Source organism: Pan troglodytes, chromosome 16, assembly GCF_028858775.2.
Source record: "Pan troglodytes isolate AG18354 chromosome 16, NHGRI_mPanTro3-v2.0_pri, whole genome shotgun sequence".
NCBI lineage: Eukaryota > Metazoa > Chordata > Mammalia > Primates > Hominidae > Pan > Pan troglodytes.
The window spans coordinates 80148460-80172204 of record NC_072414.2 but is presented as its reverse complement, the minus strand read 5'-3'; the positions used below and the strand labels follow the sequence as shown (position 1 = coordinate 80172204).

Genomic DNA, 23745 nt, shown 5'->3' with positions numbered 1-23745 from the left:
GAGCTCCACTGACAATTATTTCCAGAATTCCCAGACCTCTGAGGCTTCTCTACCACCACCTGGCAGCATGGCCTGCAGCTAATGTGGGTGTAATTCTTTGTGTGGGCAGGACTTTTGGCCTCCCCTGCTTAAGCCATCACCTAATTGCTCTGGTATGCCTGTACTTGTCTCCTCTCATAGCCCCAAATAGGAAAGTAGAAAGGGCTGATGACCCAAGCCATCTTCTCTATTCTGCCCTTAGTAGAGAAACGGAAGCATAGCATAGGGCCTTACCTGTTTGCTGATGGCAAGAGCTTTGACTGTAATTGAGAAGTTTCAAGGTTCTTAGAAGCTTCAACCCAGTGAGGATACTCATGAACTGACTCATCTTGTGTGATTTTTTTTTTTCAGCCTGAAGCTGCGAATAGGGATTAATGATGAAGACAAAAGACGTTCTGTAGTTCTAGTTCCAAAGGGGCTGAGTTCAAGATGGGTTTGCAACATTGAACTTACAGTCGGAAAGAACACCCTTTATATCCTTGGTTTGCCACTGTCCTGCTGTGTTACTTAAGACAAGTTAGTTCACCTAACCTATCTCAGCCTTCGTTTTCTTATTTGTAACATAAGTGTATCAATCAGCATGGGCTGATGCTGTGGTGACAAACAACCCCCAAGTCTCAGTTGCTTATCACATCAAAGTTTTATTTCTAATTTATTTTTCATGTCCATCCTGGGGCCACCAAAAGCTGCGCTACATGTTGTCTTTATTCTAAGGACTCAGACTGACAAAATAGTTGCCATCAGAAATGTTGCCAATTTCTGTGGCAGTGGGACAGGGGGAGTGGGGGAAAATGAAGGCAAAAGGGCTCTTAGAGTTTCCACCTGGAGGTAACCACATGATCCTGCTCACATTTCACTGGTCAGAGCAGGTCATGTGGTCACCTCTAACTCTAAGGATGCAGGGAAGTGCAGTTTTACCATGTGCCCAGAAAGCGGGGAGAACTGGAAATATTCGGTGGATAGCACTCCTGGCTACCACAATGAGCACTGTTATATCAACTTCCTTGTGGGGTTATTGTAAGGATTAAAGGAGATAATGGATGAAAAATCACTTTGCAAATAATAGATATTGCTCACAGTAAGATATTGCACACGTGACATTTGGGGGGCAGTCATGTGCCAGTCACTACGCCAGATATTCATAACAGCAGTGCATCCCCAGACAGAGTTCAGGAAGGGCATAGCTTGCCTAGTTTTGCTCCCTCTTGGCACTGGAACCTTGACTGTAATTGTCAGGTAGGGTCCACTAGCCCAGGTATGTGCAGGTACCAAGGGTTCTTCTATTGGAGACTTTTGATGCTGCCCAAAGTATTTCTTGGGAAGGGCTCACCCCTGTGACTGTTGACTAGTGATCTCCACAAGCAGAGAGAGCATCAGTGGTCCTGATGTCCGTCTGTCTCTGCACCTCCTCACTAAGGGGCAGGTAAGTCTTTTAGTTCAGTGGATTTGAGACAGTTGTGGTCTGATTTGGATTTTATTCCAAATGCCCCTCTGCATTCTTGTCCATCATAGTCTGCTCTGCGCTGAGATGTCTGCTTCTTTCTTTGAGGCATTTGGAGTGGGAAGTCTTTCTGATCTGGGGAGGGTCTTGTGATGTTACTATTTCCTGTCCCTGTCAGAGGTTCTTCTGGCAGGAAAAAAAAAAAGCCCTTTGGGGTCAGCAATGTTTTGTTGGTGGCTCTTTTCCCATGCTCTCTGACTATTAGGATTTGGGGTTTTAAGCATCTCTTCTCTTTTCATGGGAAGAATCCCTGCTTGAAATTCAAACAAAAAGAGATGCCTAGGTCCTTAACATCTGCGTGGGCCAAGAGACACACCCCTGGCAACGGTAGCTCAGAACTTAGTCACTCTGTGTGCAATATACTCTTGCAAATGCATTATCTCATACCATTCTACGAATAATCCAGCATGACAGGTAACATTCTTATCCCCATTTTACAGATGAGGAGATTGAGGCTACTTGCCCAAGTCACACAAGCAGCAAGTGGCCTGGATTTAAACGTAGGTCCTCAGATTTCAAGCCCACTGACCCTTTCACTAACAGCTGTCCTTCATAGTGCGATGCTTACCTTTCTTTGATGATGAAAGATCTGACTATCAGTTTTAAAGCTGGAGGGGATTTTAGAGGTGAACTGGTCCAAATCCATCATTTTACCAAGGAGGAAACCTGAGAGTCATGGATGGGAGCGATTTGCCTGATGGCATAGCTCACAGTGAGCTGTTGGAGGTCTCACTTCATGCTTTTCCTACTGTGTTTGAACCATGATGATGCACTTGTTGCTTTATTTCTCTCTATTCTTTACCCCTTTTTCTACAAAATTCCATCCTCATTTCATAACATCACCTCCCAGAAGTCCCCCCGGTCATCTTTTCTCCCCCAGGTTAGGTTTGGTGCCTGCTTTATGCAATGTGAGACCCCTATAACCTTCCAGAGTATAGGATATACTCATTGCATTGTAACAGTTTACTCATTGATAACAATGCACCTCCTACTCCATTCATCACTTGGAGAGGAGAAATTGGGTTTGTTTTGCCTGTGACTCCATACTTGGGGCTGGCACTTAGCAGGTACTCAGTGCTATGATCATAAAAAGGAATGAGGAAGAGAAGGAAGGAGGGATGGAGAGAAGGAGGAGATATAAAGAGGAATAGAAGGAAGGGAGGAAGGAAGGAGGGGAAGAAGGATTGTAGAAAGGGAGGAAGGGGGGAAAGAAGAAATGAAGAAAGGTTAGAGGAAGGAGGGAAAGAAGGAAGGAAGAAAGAACAGCTTTCCAGCATGGCTTTCAGCATGGGCCCTCTCTTGCAGGGTGAACGGGTATCTCCTGTGGGGTCCTCCTGCATCAGGTCTCCCAAGGGCCAGGGAGCAGGAGAATCTCTCGGCTGCTTTTGGGAGGCCTGCCCTCTGCCCTCTGAGCTGTTCTTTTTGCCAGCAGCCCCTGGAAGAGGGAAATGAGTGAGGGGGAGAGAAAAAGAGAGTGAGGGGGAGAGAGGAGAGGAGGGTGTGCTGCTCCAAGGCAGGGGAAGAGCACTTAAAAAATGTCACTTAGATTCCCTGAAAGAATAAGCTGTAAAAACAACCACACGCTCTCTGCTGGGTGACGCAAGTCAAAGAGAAATGCGATGCAATTAGTCACTGGTTCTGAGTAGGAGGTGGATAGTGGGGGAGGAGGCAGAATGGGAGAATGGTGAAGGGCTGGGGGGTAGCCTCCCTCACAAACTCTGCTTCATCTGCTCCAAGACAGCCTCCGTCGCCTTGGGGAGATGCTGTTTCTTTCCTTTCATCTCCCTGTGCTGGTCGGGGCCCCATCTTACTCCTCCTCTTTCTCTCCCACGAGATGGCACCTTCCACCTTTGCCAACACAATCACATTCTTAGGCCTAGAGTTGGAGAGAGGAGCCCAGAGACTCTGGAGGCTCTGCAATGGGAGGGAGGCAGCCAGAGACCAGGGGATCTGAAGTCTAAAGGGCGGATGACCTTGATCCTGGGGCCGCCCTGTTGCTTCCATCCCCAGCTCCCAATCTTCCTGCCCACCTTGGCCCAGGTGGAATGTTTGACCTGTTCAGGAGTTTGAGGGGGTAATTCACTCACCCCACCCCACCTGCCAAGCATTTATTAAGCACCTATTATGTGCCAGACCTTGCCCTCATGGAGATCACAACTTAGGTCAAAAGGATGGAGAAATCAATTGGCAAATAGGATGCTGAGTGGTGGGGAAAGTGCTGGTGACTTCTCATTTTTATCTGTTCAAGAGCTAGCGTGGCTGCTTTCCATGGAACTGAGGGGTGGACCCAATGACCATCCCTCATCAGGCCCTCCTTCCTTTCCTGGGTAGGGCAGCCATCAATTACAATGAGAAAGTCTAGGTACTGAACCTTCACAGGGCAGTGGGCTACCTGGCAAGAGAGGTAGATACAGGAAAGAAGGATCCTGAGCTTACTGGGAGAGTCTGGGTCATTCTGTCTCTTAAGCATGGCCATTCACAGAGTAGTCCCCAGACCAGCAGCAACTGCATCCGCTGGGAACTTGTTAGAAATGAGAGTTCATGGGCTCCACCTAGACCTTCTGAATCAGATGCCCAGGGAGTGGGTTCCTATTTGGGTTTTCAAAAGAATTCCAGATAATTTCCTGGGTCATGAGAGTTTGAGATGCACTGTCTTAAGGCCTGGGTGAAATAGTCACAAATCCTGGCTTGTCCTGGGGTAAGGCTGAGGCCAGTCTAGCTCAGCACCTTGATTTTTGTAGGACCTGATAATTCTTGTTATCTATTTAGTACCCTGGGCCTTTAATAGCACCTTGGTTACAACCCAGATAAGGAACATAGGCTCTTCTTGACCCACCATTTTGCACTTTCATGCCTCCCAGATGCAGCTCACATGAGGTACATCATAGATTTTTCCTTGTGATTTGAGGGCACATTGAGGGGAGGAGTGTCACAGAACTGCAAACCGATCATTTAAAATGTAATATTCCCCTTTCCTGTCCCTCAGTCATTTCTAACAACTGAAGCCCCTGGTGATGTTTCTAGGCTTCCTCTCTCCTTCCTGCCTTTTCCTCTTCTCTACATTTCCATTTCCATGCATTTATTAGCTAAGGAGCTTACCTCTCTCTTTGTTGTCTCCTTCCAATCCAGTCCATCACAATCCTACATTGTACCACCTAAGAAACTCTGATGGTATTTTTATAAATAAAGATGGTTCCTTCCCTAAGAGGCTCTCTGGTGCCATTTGGTAAAATGGTAGTTTCAGCCTGGGGCAGTGGCTCATGCCTGTAATCCCAACACTCTGGGAAGCCAAGGAAGGAGGATCACTTGAGGCCAGAAGTTCGAGACTAGCCTGGGCAACATAGCGAGGCCCACATCTCTACAAAAACTAAAAAGAAATTGGCCGGGCATGGTGATGAGCACCTGTAATCCCAGTCACTCAGGAGGCTGAGGCAGGAGGATTGCTTTAGTCCAGGAGGTTGAGGCTACAGTGAGCCATGATCATGCCACTGCACTCCAGCCTGAGAGACACAGCAAGACCCTGTCTCTAAAAAATAAAAAAAAGGTAATTTCCCTTATCCCACTGCCTTAGCAGCTGCGCTGCTTACCCACTCCCAAAGGGGCTACTGCAACCACGGCCTTGACAAGTACCTACTCCTTTAGGCTGAAGCATGTGGTCTGCTCTCCCTACATCAGCATTCTCTCCATTTGGGAAGCTTCTCTTTGGCTTTTTTAGTGACTTGGTTCTTGGGTGGATGCTTCACCCCACTGAACAAATTCCTTATCACTCTTCCTTTCTCTTGCTTGTCCTCTTTTATTATTGTTTTTCTTCCAAAGACCTTTGCTCATTCAGCAAATTCTTTTCTTTCTTCTTTTGGATCCCTCAATCCTTAGATGCTGCCTTCTTCTTCTATGAGCTCTAACCATTTCCTTCTTGCCTTCACCTCCAGGAGCCTGCACAGCAAACCCCTTGCTGGAAGGAAGATTATCCCCTGACCCTGGCCAGACCATGAGAACTGCCTCAGTGGTGGACTCTTACTCTTTTCAGACTTGCGCCTATTTTACCTGTTTACCAAACGATGGATTAGACTGATGTTATTTAAGCTTTCAGGTAAAAATGAAGGCAAATCATAGCACTTTCTCCTGTGCACCCCAGAATAAGCTTGTAATTAGGCTCTTCTCTTCAAATGGCAGGATCACTGGTATTTCACCAAGGAGGGGGCCTTACCCTTCATAAGTTTGTTTGAATTGACTGAGGAGGATCTTATTAAACTTCTGTGGATGGATGGATGGGTGGATGTCAAAATCTTTTCCCATCTTCACTTTTTTGACCTGTCCATCATCTGCAAGAGATTGTCAACCTTGCCCTCTCCTCTCATTCTCCCTCCAGGCTGTTCCTAATGTTGGTCCATTTCTAGTGTCTCCTATTTCAGCATTTCTTTAAGTTTTCCTGTTATATAAGATGGGCACCAGCCAGGCGCAGTGGCTCACGCCTGTAATCCCAGCACTTTGGGAGGCTGAGGCGGGCAGATCACGAGGTCAAGAGATCAAGACCATCCAGGCCAACATGGTGAAACCCCGTCTCTACTAAAAATACAAAAATTAGCTCGGTGTCTAATTACAGGCAGGTGCCTGTAATCCCAGCTACTTGGGAGGCTGAGGCAGGAGAATCACTTGAACCTGGGAGGTGGAGGTTGTAGTGACCCGAGATTGTGCCACTGCACTCCAGCCTGGCAACACAGCAAGCCTCCATCTCAAAAAAAAAAAAAAAAAAAAAAAGATGAGCACCTCCACCCCTTCCCTACTTTTCTTTGCCAGAATTAGGACCCAAATCTAGAACCAAAATGTTAAGATTAAGTAGGTAAAAGGAGAGGCATGGAATGCTGAGTCCTGGCCACCACATTATCTTATCTGGAAAAACTAGGTCTTTGGGGCACGTCAAGCAGTAGACAGATAAATGACAATGGATTTCTTTTCATGAACAAGTAAGGTTCCTCTCTCTGACCTCTCCTTGGTCCGGAGATTCCACATCTTTGAGTGGAAGTCAACAATCCTTTTCCCAGGTCAGATTTTCCAGATATGAAGACCAAGAGGGCCTGGTCATTTGTAATAGCCTCTTTCCAGTTGATCACAGACACTGGAGCTTTGAGGGTCTGAAGATCCATGATGAACAGGAGGAGTGTCCACCCGTTAGGCATCTGCCAGGTGGGCTTCCCGCCAACGAATGACCCTCCTTATCACTTTTCAGGAGTACAAATACAAACAGCCTGCACAGGGTGCATCAACTGGGAAAGCCAAAACCACCCAGGACCACCTTACATCTGTCGTAGTGATCTCATGTCCAGCCACTACAGGGACATTATTCTCTGGCACTGCTGCCTCTGCTGCCAGCATCTCTTATCCTTGGGGTAGAGCGCAGGGACAGATTTTCCATCAGTGAAGGGCATGGAGGCTAATAGCACAGATCCTTTTTCCTTGGAAAGTCTTAAGGAGTTGCATATGAGGGTGTGGGGAGGGAACCTAAAAACACACAGATGCAACAAAATCAGATCCCACTGTCCGGAGACCACCAGGCTCATGGCAGCAGCTGAGAAGCTTACCTTCTGGGCCAGAATTTTGGGCTAATGTAAACTGAACTAGAAGGATAAGAGGCCCTGCTCCATGACCTGTTGTGGGATACCGTGATTCAGATACTAGAGCCAAGATGCAGAGGCTGAGAATGGAAAAAGGCAGCAGACATTTCCTTTGCAATGTAGGAAAGCCTAGATTGTGGAGAACCCGGGGCCTGTGGTCTCGGACCCCTCATGGTGCCAGCACATAGTAGGCCATTTAGTATATGTTGCCCAGATGAAACAAGTGGCTTGGCTTGAGGAGAATGCCAGAGGGGGGCTGATACGGGTACCCCCAAACCCAACAGGCAGGGTGGATTAGTTTGTTCTTGCATTGCTATAAGGAACTACCTAAGACTGCGTAATTTATAAAGAAAAGGGGTTTAATTGGCTCACGGTTCTGTAGGTTGTACAGGAAGTGTGGTTAGGGAGGCCTCAGGAAACTTACAATCGTTTCAAAAGGCAAAGAGGAAGGAGGAACATTTTACATGGCTGGAGCAGGAGGAAGTGAGAGGCGGAAGGTACCACACACTTTTAAACAACTGGATCTCATGAGAACTCACTATCACGAGGACAGCAAGTGTGAAGTCAGCCCCCTTGATCCAATCATCTCCCACCAGGCCCCTCCCTCAACACTGGGATTACAATTCAACATGAGATTTGGGAGGCGACACAAATTCAAACCAAATCACAGGGGCTTCCCTTCTTCCCATGTTCTGGCTGTGAGAGGTCACTGAATCTCTTCACTTCTCTGAGGCTCCAGCTTCGACATCTGGAAAGCGGTTCATGATATTGATTTTGTGGGCTTGCTGTGAGGACTCAGTGAGATGACAGGTGTGCAGCGGGGGCACACTGCAGCCCTCATCAAAGTGCAGTACAGTCTAGTGCTGAAAGCCCCGGATTTGGAGCCAGACAGCCTTAGGTCCCATTCTTGCACTGCCCTTCCTAGCTGTGTGACCTTAGGGAAGTTACTTAATCTCTCTGAGCCTCAGCTTTCTCATCTGAAACTGGATAAAACAGTGCCCATTTGTATCAGTTTCCTATTGCTGTTGCAACAAATTATCACAAATGTAGTGGCTAACAAAACAAAACAAATTATCTTACAGTTCTAGAGGTCAGAAGTCCTCAACGGGTCTCACTGGGCTAAAATCGAGGTGTTGGCAGGGCTGATTTCCTTTATGAAGACTCCAGAAGAGAAGCCGTTTCCTTGGCTTCTCCATCTTTCCTTGTGTCCTGCCTTATGGCCTCCTCCATCTTCAAGGTCAGCAATGGCTGGTCTGGTTTTTCTCACATTGCATCATGGTGATATTCTTCTCTCTCTTTCCTTTTTAGTGATCCTTATGATTACATTGGACCCATCCAGATAATCCAGGATAATTTTTCTATTTTAAAGTCAGCTAATTAGCAAACTTAATCCCCTCTGCAGCCTTAACCACCGCCTCCCTGCATCCACCATTCCCCCATCCCATGTAATATAACATATTCACAGGTTCTGGAGATTAGGATGTGAACATCTTTGGGGGCCATTATTCTGTCTGCCACACCACTTCAGGGTGTTGCTGCAAAGATTAAATAAGGCAGTACACGTAACCCCTGCTGATGTAAGGTAAGAGTATAGCAAATTGTGGCTGCAATCATCATCATCATCATCATCATCATCATCATCATTTTGCCATTTTAGTCCCCATTCTCTCCTTTGCTTCACAGGAGGAAAGCATAGGCCTGGTCCCTCTGTGAGGACCACCAGGTGTGCTGTGGCAGATGAAGCCTCACAGAGTTTCCAGCATGTCTTGCTGCTGACATTGGGCTCTCTGTCCTCACATGCCAGAGCCCAGGACCGTCTCTGCTTGTAGACACGGAGCACAACCTGTCAGGAGGAGGAGACCAGCTTCATCTGTCTCTCCCAGCCTGCTGCACTCATTCCATGGATCCTGGCTGGAGAGACGCTCCTGGACGTGTCAGAGCAGTTATGAGGACACGTTTCTGAGAGGCTTGCAGCTTCCTAATGTTCTTCCTGAGTTCGTGAGATTGTAAGCTCAGCCCGACTCCGTTGAAAGATGGGCTAATAAAATGGCTTCTTAGACAATGTGCCTATTAGTAATGCAACAGGATGTTAATCAGGAGAGGGGAGGGGGTGCTCACCACTCTCTTCCAGCTGAGGGAAAGGAACCTGTGGACTCCAGGACACGGGATAGAATGAGGTGACAGAGCTGTGCTGAGAGATCACTGTGTCCTCCAGAATTTGCGTGGCATAGGGGCAGGGACCGACCCTTGCCTAAAAGCATCTAAAGGCTGGAAGTAAATAGAGCTGCCTGTCTGGTTAGAATAGGGAGGGCGGGGGGAGGGGCCCTTCCAGATTCCAGTTGAATTTTTCTGTGCCTTAAGAGGGTGGTGGGATTGAAGCCATTTGGAAAGGGGCCCATGCAAGAAGGACCCCAACAAAACGAAGTTGCATGCATTGTGCCACTGGATGTGAGCTCTGGAAGGAGGGGTGAGGCAGTTGCCTGAAAGTACTTCCCTGCACAAGGACATCATGTGGAGAGGTCCCCAAAGCCAGAGGGCAGGGCGCCCAAAACCCCTACAGAGGGCACCGGTGGCAGACTGCAACCATACCACTCATGAGAACTTTTTTTTTTTTGAGATGGGGTCTTTCTCTGTTGCCCAGGCTGGAGTGTAGTGGTGTGATCTCGGCTCACTGCAACCTCTGCCTCCCGCGTTCAAGCGATTCTCCTGCCTCAACCTCCTGAGTAGCTGGGACTACAGGTACGTGTCACCATGCCCGGGTAATTTTTGTATTTTTAGTAGAGAAGGGGTTTCACCATCACCAGGATGGTGTCGATCTCGTGACTGTGTGATCCACCCACCTGGGCCTCCCAGAGTGCTGGGATTACAGGCGTGAGCCACTGCGCCCGGCTGATAACTTCTTTGACCCTTATTTTCCTTCTCTCCCATCCTCTGTCCCATTCCTAGACAAACCAGGTGCAGCAGGAGTGAACAGGGCAGAAGGTGATACAAGGAGAATGAGGAAAGCCACCACATCTTCCTTCTCCAGTGCAGTTTCCAGGAATAGGGAAGGGAGGAGCTTCAGCTCAAATAAGAGACTGAACTTTATTTATTTATTTATTTATTTATTTGAAGATGGAGTTTTGCTCTTGTTGCCCAGGCTGGAGTGCAATGGCACAATCTTCGCTCACTGCAGCCTCCGCCTCCCAGGTTCAAGAGATTCTCCTGCTTCAGCCTCCTGAGCAGCTGGGATTACAGGAGCCCGCCACCATGCTTGGCTAATTTTTGGTATTTTTAGTAGAGATGGAGTTTCACCATGTTGGCCAGGCTGGTCTTGAACTCCTGACCTCAGGTGGTCCACCTGCCTCGGCCTCCCTAAGTGCTGGGATTGCAGGCATGAGCCACTGATCCTGACCTAGACTGAACATTTTCTACCTGACTTTTCCAGATTTTTACTACACACAAAAACTGTTAATATCTAAAAGTAACCAAAGAAAACAACTGTATCTATATATATCACGGGCAGAGAGGAGATCAGTGTTGAGAATTTTAAAAAAAGCAAAGGTGTTCCTGTTTGTAAACCAAGTGAGATTTATCTGATGAGCTGGCTTCAATAATTATCATCCATATCAAGGTGATACTTAAAGAGGCATCCTCACCTCACGGAAGTCTCACCACAGCACTGTGAGGAGGACACTTACTCTACTGCTTCACATTCAACATAACTGAGGCTGAGGCTTAAATGGCACGCCAAGGTCACCCAGCTCCTGAGGAGTGGACATTTGATCTCTGGGCGGTCTGGCACAGAATGCCTGCCTGAGCCACAGATCTCAGTGGGTGAAGTCACGTGGCAGGTGACTTCCCTTTTCTGACCTCAATGTCATTTCCCAACATTTAGGGACGGTGAAAAAGAGGGTGTCAGGGAAGGAGGCTGAGCTTGTGAGAAGAGAGAGACAGGGGAGCAGAAAGTTTTTCTGACCTTTGCTGCATTTTGGTTTGTCTGTCTGCCAAGACTGGGAGTCGTTAGGTTGCCCAGGGGACATTCTGTGGCGGTGTCAGGGAGTTCTGGGGGACGCACGATTAAAGGTGGTGTGGCAGCACCTGCTGTAAGAGAGGCATGGTGCAGAACAGAGGCCACGGTGCTGCTCTTGGCGCTGGGACCCAGGGGTCCTCATCCCTGCTTCACGCCAGCCAGCCAGCCAGGTGACTGTGGGCAAGCCACCCCACCCCCTGAGCCTCAGTTTCCCCATCCAGAGCCAGAAATCCTATCTGACTACCTCTAAGTAGTGGCCATCTGCCCTGACTACCTCGAAGACATGACCATCTGAGCAAGCCCTTTGCGAGCTCTGTGGCCATGACAAACTGGGACAAACAAATGGCTGGGCCCTGATGTGGGTCTTGCCCTGGTTTGGCAACCCTGCATCCAGACATTCTTTTTACTTGGGAGGATTCATCCACTTGGAGCATCTTGGTGAGAGGCAGAAGCCCACTTCGCACCAGGAGAAGCAAAAGTGTCCTTCACTTCCTCTCCTGGAATCCACGCCTATCACTGCTGCCCCCACAACACACACACAGCCCTCGTCTGGGGCCTCGGAAGTTCTTCATCTGCAGGGGCCTCAGTTTCTTCATCTGCACAGTAAGGATAGTAATAGCGTGTCCGGAGTTGGTTCCTTCCAGCGGGTTCGTGATCTCGCTGACTTCAGGAATGAAGCTGCAGACTTTTGTGGGGAGTGTTACAGCTATTAGAGGTGGTGCGGACCCAAACAGTGAGCAGCAGCAAGATTTATTGTGGAGAACAAAAGAAGGAAGCTTCCACAGTGGCTGGCTGGCGGCAGGAGTGGGGGTGGAGGTGGGGGGGTGGGGGGGGCACCTTTTATTCCCTTATTTGTCCCCGCCCATGTCCTGCTGATCTGTCCATTTTACAGAGTGCTGATTGGTCCATTTTACAGTGTGCTGATTGGCCCATTTTACAAACCTCTAGCTAGCCACAGAGAGCTGATTGGTGTGTTTTTACAGAGTGCTGATTGGCACATTTTACAAACCTCTAGCTAGCCACAGAGCACTGACTGGTGCGTTTTATAATCCTAGCTACAGAGTGCTGATTGGTGCATTTTACAATCCTCTTGTAAGAGGATTGTAAGACAGAAAAGTTCTCCAAGTCCGCACCTGACCCAGAAGTCCAGCTGGCTTCACCTCTCAGTAGCACCTCCCTCACGGGGCTGTGGGGAGAATGAAATGCAAGCCTCTCTCCCGTGCTCCCCACAAATGACTGGAGGTGGCTATGATTAACTTTATTGTTCTGCTCTTGCTAGGATGCTGGCTTTCCCTGCTGGGCTCTGGAGTCTCATCCAGGGCCTTTTCCCATCTCTGAGGCATGGGCACAGAAGGCCTGAGGTTGACTTTCTTGAATGCTTTGGCTTCTCAGTAAAATATGGGTTCTGGCACAAGGAAGCAAGGAGTTCAGGAGATTTGGCACCAGACGTGTAAGCACCCAAGTTTTCAGCAGCCTCACATCTGCTGCTGTCAGCGCTGGGTCGGTCTTGCCCATCGCCCACTGATGCTTTGTGTTATGGGCACTCTGGCCCCCTACCCTTCCAGCTTTCCTGAGTCAGACCCAGCACATTATCAAGGTCACCTCGGCACCATGATCTGGGGTCCTGGACAGAAGGGGTCTCTATGTGGTAGACTCTCAGAGCGCAAAGAGGCACGAGAGCCCCTTTTTCTGACTTCCTCCTTTACAGATGAGGAGACCAAGTCCACTGAGGGAAAAGAGCCTCAGGATAGTGGAAGTGGGATGGAGCCCAGTCTTTGGACTGCAGGGAAAATCCCTTGGGCCCACACCCTCGGCCAGTGTGTCCTGGAGGCTTGCATTCACACACATGTGTGTGCCTGTGCCATCTCATTCTTCCCCTTTCCTCCTCCTTGACGTTTGTCGTGAGCACATACAAGATGCAGGGATTCCCACCCTCTTCCTCCTTTACGAGCTGTGTATTCTGAGGCTGCACATACCTCTGTTCCTTGCCCGACCCTGGCCCCCCACCCCTCTGCCCTCCCTCTGATTTATCTCTCACGAGACTCCTGGGATGAGCTGCAGCACTGAAGGCAGATGTATGCCCAGAACGTCTTCAGCTGACTGCTCGCTCAGGCTGTGATCACTTCTAATCACCGGGGGCCTCATCAGTAGATTTCTTTCCTGAGCTTGCAATCCAGGGTCAGGTGCTTCCGAGAGGTAGCGGAAACAGACAAATCCACAATGGAAACAACCAAGTCCAACCAAAGGAAGGGGAAAGGGCTAGTGGGAGAGCAAGGAGAGGAAAAAATATTTCATTGAGTGACTCTTCACCCTCAATCTCTCACTGAATTCTCACAGCTGCTCTACAGGTTATTTTCCTCTTTTGCGGGCGGGAAGAAATGGCTTCAGAGAGGCTGTGAAGGCCACAGGGCAAGCAGAGGCTGGAACCAGGAGTCCAAACCAGGTCTGTCTGCCTCCAAAGTTCATGAAGACCTCTTTGTCACAGTTCAATTAAGTTTCTGGAGAAGAATTTAACATGTTTGGGAAAAATCCATTGTAAGAAGGAAGAGTTTCTCACTTTGTCCTTGATTTTTCTTCCTCAGAAACTCTTTTTCTTTATAAACCAATGTCTGTTTTTCATTTCCTCTTTCTCTTTCTCCTTCGCCACCTCTCTCTTTGCTTGCTCTTTTCACTTCTGTGGCTAAGGTTATCAAATGTCCTGAGTTGAGTTGCCTGTGGAATCCAAGGGCCCATGCAGTCATCTCTCTGGGTAGAGAAGCTGGTGCAAGCAGTGGGCAGGAGGCAGAGGCTGCCTGGTTGGTGTGGGCAGGAAGGGGACAGGCTGGCCTGGGAGGTGCCCCAGCTGCTCCTGGTTGCCTTGGCCTCTGGCACTCCCTAGACTGGGGACCGGTGGCCACATGGAAGAACCAACAGCGTAATGGATGGAGGATTGCCCACCAGGCAGCATGCCAGACATCAGGACACCCTATGCTACTCTCTGGCTGAAGTTACCCTGGTCCACATGGTGAGCAGTCAGGATGGGAAGTCTGTAGCTGACTTGGCACCTGAAATTTAACCAATGGTTATCAACTTAATAATTAGGTCTCTAACTCATCTATTCAACAAATACTTATTGAAGGCCTACTATACTCGAGACTCCTTTTAAGAGTCTAAATGAACCCTAAAATGATTAAATGTATGTGGCAGATAAGTCATAGGTTCAAGAAACTTCTAGCAGAAGGAAGAGACAGTGAACAAGCCTCATTTTGGAGGAGAAAGGGGGTAGAAAAAAAGGTGCCTGTGTTCAGATGTAAGACTTTTATTTCTTTTCTCCGTGCCTCTTTAACCTGTTTCCTACCTTTGTGTTAATTTGTAGCAATTACAGATTGCAGCCAACATCAAAGACACCTGATGTGGATGATCAAAGATTCAGGATTTAAGTAAAGCAAACGGCTTCTCTTTTGTATTTCAAAGGTGAGTGATGCCACTGTTCTCTTTGGGCAAACACTCAGGCAGCTCTACGTGTTCAAGGAACATCCATAACACCATGCCCCAGGTAGATGGGATGACCTGTGGATAATTTTTAGGGAGTAACTTCTAGGTCAAGTCATCTAATGGCAGGGCATTTCTTTTCTTTTTTCTTTTTTAAATTGAGAACTATCTACCATTCAAAGAGCACCGTCATGTTCATGGGACATCTAGAGAGCCTCAAAGGCCATGAGTATCTTGGCATCCTCACTCAGAGAGCTCATATTCTTCCAATTGCGGGGGCCCCAGGGATACACCTGCCGGCAATACACCTGTTGCTGTCAATCATCACCTGTACTGGATAAAACAGTGGCTTTAGGGCCAGAACTTATTTTAAAATCTAGTTCTGTTATTTCCTGTGCAATCTTAGCTAAATTACTTAATCTTCATGAGTTTCAGTGACTCTTTGGGAAGCAGAATAGTTAAATAGAAAACACAGAGTCTTTGAAGGTTGAATTCTTGCTCTGCCACTTACTTGTTGTGTAACCTTAGGCAAATAGCTTACTTTTGGGATCTTGGTTTTTACATCTAAAAAATGAAATAAAAAATAAACAAACAAAAAATAAAAATAAGCATAAAAATAAATACCAGCTTCACAGGACTGTTTTAAAGATTAAATAAAAAATCATACATTTCAATCACAGAGTCTGTATATATTATATGGTCAAAAACATAATTTTTTTTTTTTAGTTTTATTATTATTGTACTTTAAGTTTTAGGGTACATGTGCACAACGTGCAGGTTTGTTACATATGTATACATGTGACATGCTGGTATGCTGCACCCGTTAACTCGTCATTTAGCATTAGGTATACCTCCTAATGCTATCCCTCCCCCATCCCCCCACCCCACAACAGTCCCCGGTGTGTGATGTTCCCCTTCCTGTGTCCATGTGTTCTCATTGTTCAATTCCCACCTATGAGTGAGAACATGTGGTGTTTGGTTTTTTGTCCTTGTGATAGTTTGCTGAGAATGATGGTTTCCAGTTTCATCCATGTCCCTACAAAGGACATGAATTCATCATTTTTTATGGCTGCACAGTATTCCATGGTGTATATGTGCCACATTTTCTTAATCCAGTCTATCGTTGTTGGACATTTAGGTTAGTTCCAAGTCTTTGCTATTGTGAATAGTGCCGCAATAAACATATGTGTGTGTGTGTCATTATAGCAGCATGATTTATAGTCCTTCGGGTATATACCCAGTAATGGGATGGCTGGGTCAAATGGTATTTCTAGTTCTAGATCCCTGGGAATCGCCACACTGACTTCCACAATGGTTGAACTAGTTTACAGTCCCACCAACAGTGTAAAAGTGTTCCTATTTCTCCACATCCTCTCCAGCACCTGTTGTTTCCTGACTTTTTAATGATCGCCATTCTAACTGGTGTGAGATGGTATCTCATTGTGGCTTTGATTTGCATTTCTCTGATGGCCAGTGATGATGAGCATTTTTTTAATGTGTTTTTTTGCTGCATAAATGTCTTCTTTTGAGAAGTGTCTGTTCATATCCTTCGCCCACATTTTGATGGGGTTGTTTGTTTTTTTCTTGTAAATTTGTTTGAGTTCATTGTAGATTCTGGATATTAGCCCTTTGTCAGATGAGTAGGTTGCAAAAATTTTCTTCCATTCTGTAGGTTGCCTGTTCACTCTGATGGTAGTTTCTTTTGCTGTGCAGAAACTCTTTAGTTTAATTAGATCCCATTTGTCAATTTTGGCTTTTGTTGCCATTGCTTTTGGTGTTTTAGACATGAAGTCCTTGCCCATGCCTATGTCCTGAATGGTATTGCCTAGGTTTTCTTCTAGGGTTTTTATGGTTTTAGGTCTAACATTTAAGTCTTTAATCCATCTTGAATTAATTTTTGTATAAGGTGTAAGGAAGGGATCCAGTTTCAGCTTTCTACATATGGCTAGCCAGTTTTCCCAGCACCATTTATTAAATAGGGAATCCTTTCCCCATTGCTTGTTTTTGTCAGGTTTGTCAAAGATCAGATGGTTGTAGATATGTGGCATTATTTCTGAGGGCTCTATTCTGTTCCATTTGTCTATATCTCTGTTTTGGTGTCAGTACCATGCTGTTTTGGTTACTGTAGCCTTGTAGTATAGTTTGAAGTCAGGTAGTGTGATGCCTCCAGCTTTGTTCTTTTGGCTTAGGATTGACTTGGCGATGCCAAGTTCCATATGAACTTTAAAGTAGTTTTTTCCAATTCTGTGAAGAAAGTCATTGGTAGCTTGATGGGGATGGCACTGAATCTATAAATTACCTTGGGCAGTATGGCCATTTTCACGATATTGGTTCTTCCTACCCATGCGCATGGAATGTTCTTCCATTTGTTTGTATCCTCTTTTATTTCATTGAGCAGTGGTTTGTAGTTCTCCTTGAAGAGGTCCTTCACATCCCTTGTAAGTTGGATTCATAGGTATTTGATTCTCTTTGAAGCAATTGTGAATGGGAGTTCACTCATGATTTGGCTCTCTGTTTGTCTGTTATTGGTGTATAAGAATGCTTGTGATTTTTGTACATTGATTTTGTATCCTGAGACTTTGCTGAAGTTGCTTATCAGCTTGAGGAGATTTTGGGCTGAGATGATGGGGTTTTCTAGATATACAATCATGTCATCTGCAAACAGGGACAATTTGACTTCCTCTTTTCCTAATTGAATACCCTTTATTTCCTTCTCCTGCCTGATTGCCCTGGCCAGAACTTCCAACACTATGTTGAATAGGAGTGGTGAGAGAGGGCATCCCTGTCTTGTGCCCATTTTCAAAGGGAATGCTTCCAGTTTTTGCCCATTCAGTATGATATTGGCTGTGGGTTTGTCATAGATAGCTCTTATTATTTTGAGATATGTCCCATCAATACCTAATTTATTGAGAGTTTTTAGCATGAAGAGTTGTTGAATTTTGTCAAAGGCCTTTTCTGCATCTATTGAGATAATCATGTGGTTTTTGTCTTTGGTTCTGTTTATATGCTGGATTACATTTATTGATTTGCGTATGTTGAACCAGCCTTGCATCCCAGGGATGAAGCCCACTTGATCATGGTGGATAAGCTTTTTGATGTGCTGCTGGATTCAGTTTGCCAGTATTTTACTGAGGATTTTTGCATCAATGTTCATCAAGGATATTGGTCTAAAATTCTCTTTCTTGGTTGTGTCTCTGCCTAGCTTTGGTATCAGAATGATGCTGGCCTCATAAAATGAGTTAGGGAGGATTCCCTCTTTTTCTATTGATTGGAATAGTTTCAGAAGGAATGGTACCAGTTCCTCTTTGTACCTCTGGTAGAATTCGGCTGTGAATCCATCTGGTCCTGGACTTTTTTTGGTTGGTAAGCTATTGATTATTGCCACAATTTCAGCTCCTGTTATTGGTCTATTCAGAGATTCAACTTCTTCCTGGTTTAGTCTTGGGAGGATGTATGTGTTGAGGAATTTATCCATTTCTTCTAGATTTTCTAGTTTATTTGCGTAGAGGTGTTTATAGTATTCTCTGGTGGTAGTTTGTATTTCTATGGGATTGGTGGTGATATCCCCTTTATCATTTTTTATTGTGTCTATTTGATTCTTCTCTCTTTTCTTCTTTATTAGTCTTGCTAGCAGTCTATCAATTTTGTTGATCTTTTCAAAAAACCAGCTCCTGGATTCATTAATTTTTTGAAGGGTTTTTTGTGTCTCTATTTCCTTCAGTTCTGCTCTGATCTTAGTTATTTCTTGCCTTCTGCTAGCTTCTGAATGTGTTTGCTCTTGCTTTTCTAGCTCTTTTAATTGTGATGTTAGGGTGTCAATTTTAGATCTTTCCTGCTTTCTCTTGTGGGCATTTAGTGCTATAAATTTCCCTCTACACACTGCTTTGAATGTGTCCCAGAGATTCTGGTATGTTGTGTCTTTGTTCTCGTTGGTTTCAAAGAACATCTTTATTTCTGCCTTCATTTCGTTATGTACCCAGTAGTCATTCAGGAGCAGGTTGTTCAGTTTCCATGTAGTTGAGCGGTTTTGAGTGAGTTTCTTAATCCTGAGTTCTAGTTTGATTGCACTGTGGTCTGAGAGGCAGTTTGTTATAATTTCTGTTCTTTTACATTTGCTGTGGAGTGCTTTACTTCCAACTATGTGGTCAATTTTGGAGTAGGTGTGGTGTGGTGCTGAAAAGAATGTATATTCTGTTGATTTGGGGTGGAGAGTTGTGTAGATGTCTATTAGGTCTGCTTGGTGCAGAGCTGAGTTCAATTCCTGGGTGTGCTTGTTAACTTTCTGTCTTGTTGATCTGTCTAATGTTGACAGTGGGGTGTTAAAGTCTCCCATTATTATTGTGTGGGAGTCTAAGTCTCTTTGTAGGTCTCTAAGGACTTGCTTTATGAATCTGGGTGCTCCTGTATTGGGTGCATATATATTTAGGATAGTTAGCTCTTCTTGTTGAATTGATCCCTTTACCATTATGTGATGGCCTTCTTTGTCTCCTTTGATCTTTGTTGGTTTAAAGTCCATTTTATCAGAGACTAGGATTGCAACCCCTGCCTTTTTTTGTTTTCCATTTGCTTGGTAGATCTTCTTCCATCCCTTTATTTTGAGCCTATGTGTGTCTCTGCATGTGAGATGGGTTTCCTGAATACAGCACACTGATGGGTCTTGACTCTTTATGCAATTTGCCAGTCTGTGTCTTTTAATTGGAGCATTTAGCCCATTTACATTTAAAGTTAATATTGTTATGTGTGAATTTGATCCTGTCATTATGATGTTAGCTGGTTATTTTGCTCATTAGTTCATGCAGTTTCTTCCTAGCCTTGATGGTCTTTACATTTTGGCATGTTTTTGCAGTGGCTGGTACCAGTTGTTCCTTTCCATGTTTAGTGCTTCCTTCAGGAGCTCTTTTAGGGCAGGCCTGGTGGTGACAAAATCTCTCAGCATTTGCTTGTCTGTAAAGTATTTTATTTCTCCTTCACTTATGAAGCTTAGTTTGGCTGGATATGAGATTCTGGGTTGAAAATTCGTTTCTTTAAGAATGTTGAATATTGGTCCCCACTCTTTTCTGGCTTGTAGAGTTTCTGCAGAGAGATCAGCTGTTAGTCTGATGGGCTTCCCTTTGTGGGTAACCCGACCTTTCTCTCTGGCTGCCCTTAACATTTTTTCCTTCATTTCAACTTTGGTGAATCTGACAATTATGTGTCTTGGAGTTGCTCTTCTCGAGGAGTATCTTTGTGGCATTCTCTATATTTCCTGAATTTGAATGTTGGCCTTCCTTGCTAGATTGGAGAAGTTCTCCTGGATAATATCCTGCAGAATGTTTTCCAACTTGGTTCCATTCTCCCCGTCACCTTCAGGTACATCAATCAGACAGAGATTTGGTCTTTTCACATAGTCCCATATTTCTTGGAGGCTTTGTTCATTTCTTTTTATTCTTTTTTCTCTAAACTTCTCTTCTTGCTTCATTTCATTCATTTTGTCTTCCATCACTGATACCCTTTCTTCCAGTTGATCGCATTGGCTACTGAGGCTTGTGCGTTTGTCACATAGCTCTCGTGCCTTGGTTTTCAGCTCCATCAGGTCCTTTAAGGACTTCTCTGCCTTGATTATTATAGTTATCCATTCGTCTAATTTTTTTCCAAAGCTTTTAACTTCTTTGCCATTGGTTCACATTTCCTCCTGTAGCTCGGAGTAGTTTGATTATCTGAAGCCTTCTTCTCTCAACTCGTCAAAGTCATTCTCCGTCCAGCTTTGTTCCGTTGCTGGTGAGGAGCTGCGTTCCTTTGGAGGAGGAGAGGCACTCTGACTTTTAGAGTTTCCACTTTTTCTGCTCTGTTTTTTTCCCATCTTTGTGGCTTTATCTACCTTTGGTCTTTGATGTTGGTGACGTACAGATGGGTTTTTGGTGTGGATGTCCTTTCTGTTTGTTAGCTTTCCTTCTAACAGACAGGACCCTCAGCTGCAGGTCTGTTGGAGTTTGCTAGAGGTCCACTCCAGACCCTGTTTGCCTGGGTATCAGCAGTGGTGGCTGCAGAACAGTGGATATTGGTGAACTGCAGATGCTGCTGTCTGATCATTCCTCTGGAAGTTTTGTCTCAGAGGAGTACCTGGCCGTGTGAGGTGTCAGTCTGCCCCTACTGGGTGGTGCCTCTCAGTTAGGCTACTTGGGAGTCAGGGACCCACTTGAGGAGGCAGTCTGCCCATTCTCAGATCTCAAGCTGTGGGCTGGGAGAACCACTACTCTCTTCAAAGCTGTCAGAGAGGGACATTTAAGTCTGCAAAGGTTACTGCTGTCTTTTTGTTTGTCTGTGCCCTGCCCCCAGAGGTGGAGCCTACAGAGGCAGGCAGGCCTCCTTGAGCTGTGGTGGGCTCCACCCAGTTCGAGCTTCCTGGCTGCTTTTTTTACCTAATCAAACAACTAACTCGGCAGTGGCGGGCATCCCTCCCCTAGCCTCGCTGCCACCTTGCAGTTTGATCTTGGACTGCTGTGCTAGCAATGAGCGAGACTCTGGGCGTAGGACCCTCTGAGCCATGTGTGGGATATAATCTCCTGGTGTGCCATTTTTTAAGCCCGTTGGAAAAGCTCAGTATTGGGGGAGAGTGACCCGATTTTCCAGGTGCCGTCTGTCACCACTTTCTTTGACTAGGAAAGGGAATTCCCTGACCCCTTGTGCTTCCCGGGTGAGGTGATGCCTCGCCCTGCTTCGGCTCCTGCACGGTGCGCTGCACCCACTGTCCTGCACCTACTGTCTGGCACTTCCCAGTGAGATGAACCCGGTACCTCAGTTGGAAATGCAGAAATCACCCGTCTTCTGCGTCGCTCATGCTGGGAGCTGTAGACTGGAGCTGTTCCTATTCGGCCATCTTGGCTCCTCCCACCGCAAAAACATAGTTTTAAACCCTTCATTTAGAATGAAGTAGGACCTCCTGGGGTAACTCCTTCCCCAGCCCAGAAATGGCACTACCATCTACCCAAGTGCTTGGCCCCAAAACCTAGAAGTCATTCATGATTCTTCTTTTTACATCACCATCACCCCCTTTCTCCAGCATATAATTCAACAGCAAGTTTCTTGACTTGACTCCTAAATGCCTCTTGAATCTGTCTTCACTCTCCATCTTCACTGCTAATCACTCTGTTTGTAGCCATAATAATCTCTCCCTTAGCAGTTTTAAAACATGGTCCCCAAATTCTTTAACACTTCTGGCATCAAGAGGTGGAGTTGATGTTCCTTCCCCCTTGAACCTGGGTGGGCCCAAGACTACTTTAACTAATTGCATATGGTGGAAGCGAAGCTATGTGACTTCTCTGAATAGATCATAAAAAGCTTCTTTTTGCTTCTCTTGGAACACTCACTTTGGATGCTCCCTATTGTAACTAAGCTGCCATGCTATGAGGAAGCCCAAGAGGCAGGCATGTTGGTATTCCAGTTAACAGTTCCAGCTTAACTCCGCTAGTGCAGTTCCCACCCACTTAAATCATCTCAGCCATTTGAGACTTCCAACCTGAGGCTTCAGACATCATGAGCATAGATAAACCATGCCGACTGCACTCTTTCTGAATTCTTGACTCATAGATAATGACCATAATAAAATAATATTTTGTTTTTTTATTTAAAAATTTTTACAGTTTTCTCTATATGCCAGAAAGTTATTGTTTTCATGCTTCTGAATTTGGGGTAGTTTGTTACACGGTGATAGATAACCAGAATGCTCCTCTTGACTATTGGCATGCTCTCCCAACTTATTTCCCTCCTTCCACTAATATCTATTCTCCACACGGCAGCCAGAGGAATCTCTTGGAAATGTGAATCAGATAACATCACTCTGTCATGTGAAATTCTTTCAAACATCTTACCTTGGTCTACTAGACTCATGTGTTCTGGTCCCTCTTCTCAGGTGCATGCTAGAAGTGAAACACTCATCTCTAGGGAAATCAGAGACTGACCAGGGGCAAATGATGTTGGACACAAAAACCACCTATTACAGCTCGGTTTCAGCTTCCCCATCTCAAGGGCCAAGGAAGCATCTCCTGTACTTGTGTGGGTTTTAGAACCGTGGTTTATAGACCCTAAACCCTCTGCAGATGGTCATGACCTTCCTGTACCTTTTTGTCTCTGTCTTATCTCTTGATTTCTGGCACTATGACATTTCCCTTTCCTTCTTTCAAGTGCAGCCATATTTTAAAAACAATATCAAGTGTTTCTATGTGTTTGTAACTGAAGGGAAGAGCTGCATCAACTTAACAGAACATGTTGCAAGAAGTCTGAAAACTCTCTCTGTACATAATATGATCATCTACTTAAGAAAATCAGCTAAAAAGCAGTTGGAAGTTAGAGTGTTTGGCAAGTTGATCAGAGAGCAGAGCTGAGTACACTCATCTAAATTCATACTGTCCTGTAACTCCACTAAAACCACCAGTAAAGCGTTCCTTTTTTTGCTACAAATCCACAAGTTTGGGTAAAATGAGAGTGGAGACAACGGTATCATTTTGGAAGCTAGAAAGGAGATGGACAAGTGATAACATATGTAGCTGACCTGAGAAAGAAGACTCTGAAGGCGGCAGTGAAAAAACGCACCAACCAACCAAATTTACACTGCAGAATCCTCAAAGGCTCAGCGATTACTGGCATCAGAAACTTTCAGAACTGGAGATAGAGGTGGGAATAAAGAGGATTGGTGGAAAGCTGTTTCAGAAACAGGAATGGGGAATTATTGCCTAATGAGTACAGAGTTTGTGTTTGGGGTGATGAAAAATTCTGGAAGTAAGTAGTAGTGATGGTTGCACAACACTGTGAATGTAATTCACACTACGATTAAAGTAGCAAATGTTATGTCATATATGTTTTACCACAATAAAAAAGAAGCAGTTAGACTCCTACATTTTCTCCCTCATTCCTTGCTGATGGGTTAGGAAGCCCTAACATCCTGGCCAAGATACAAGGGGTTTATTTTCTGGAGAGGTAAAAGAGAGTGTCCATAGATAGAGGACACCAGGCACAGTCAATGTTATGGGTACCATACTGAAAATAGGGAGACAAAATGACTGAATGCAAACTGGATATTTAGACTCCCAGGCTTTCTCCTCTACTCTGTGCCCTCTTTGAATCCCAGAACACAG

General features: G+C 45.6%; 2 long non-coding RNA genes across 2 annotated transcripts; both read left to right on the top strand.

Moving 5' to 3' along the window:
• The first annotated feature begins 8835 nt into the window (after window positions 1-8835).
• On the top strand, window positions 8836-13607 carry LOC134808475 (uncharacterized). Its single transcript, XR_010151494.1, has 3 exons — window positions 8836-9158; window positions 9794-9891; window positions 13502-13607. It is a non-coding gene; the product is annotated as an uncharacterized LOC134808475 (long non-coding RNA).
• Window positions 13608-14042: 435 nt separating this feature from the next.
• On the top strand, window positions 14043-23505 carry LOC104002417 (uncharacterized). Its single transcript, XR_008539396.2, has 3 exons — window positions 14043-14168; window positions 14520-14617; window positions 22524-23505. It is a non-coding gene; the product is annotated as an uncharacterized LOC104002417 (long non-coding RNA).
• Window positions 23506-23745: the final 240 nt, after the last annotated feature.